Here is a 602-nt window from a genome sequence, read left to right as displayed (position 1 = left end):
TCGGTTATCAATTTCAAAGGGGTTTGTTACTTGTGACAACCAAAACGTTTGTACGAAGGGATTTCTGTCGGTTTAGAGACTATATCTACAACGCGACTGTTTTTATGACATTCTTTACTGGCAAAAATCTTAACGTCAGTGACTTTACTGCACCTAATTCTAATTTACATGGAAGAAGCATCTCCATCCCTACCATTGGAGCAAACAATTTTGAGCTGAAACCTCAATTAGTTTCTCTGATGCAGCAGAACTGCAAGTTCCATGGACTTCCATCTGAAGATCCTTTTCAGTTCTTAACTGAATTTTTGCAGATCTGTGATACTGTTAAGACTAATGGAGTAGATCCTGAAGTCTACAGGCTCATGCTTTTCCCTTTTGTTGTAAGAGACAGAGCTAGAGTGTGGTTGGACTCTCAACCCAAAGATAGCCTGAACTCTTGGGATAAGCTGGTCACGGCTTTCTTAGCCAAGTTCTTTCCTCCTCAAAAGCTGAGTAAGCTTAGAGTGGATGTTCAAACCTTCAGACAGAAGGAAGGTGAATCCCTCTATGAAGCTTGGGAGAGATACAAGCAACTGACCAAAAAGTGTCCTTCTGAAATGCTT

General features: G+C 40.9%; 1 non-coding gene across 1 annotated transcript; it reads right to left on the bottom strand.

Annotated features, from left to right (window-relative positions):
* Positions 1–494: 494 nt before the first annotated feature.
* On the bottom strand, positions 495–602 carry LOC148578182 (small nucleolar RNA R71). Its single transcript, XR_015903884.1, has one exon. It is a non-coding gene; the product is annotated as a small nucleolar RNA R71 (small nucleolar RNA).

Source organism: Arachis ipaensis, chromosome B1 (assembly GCF_059453495.1).
Source record: "Arachis ipaensis isolate K30076 ecotype BB chromosome B1, ASM5945349v1, whole genome shotgun sequence".
NCBI lineage: Eukaryota > Viridiplantae > Streptophyta > Magnoliopsida > Fabales > Fabaceae > Arachis > Arachis ipaensis.
This window is presented reverse-complemented; position numbering and strand designations above follow the sequence as displayed.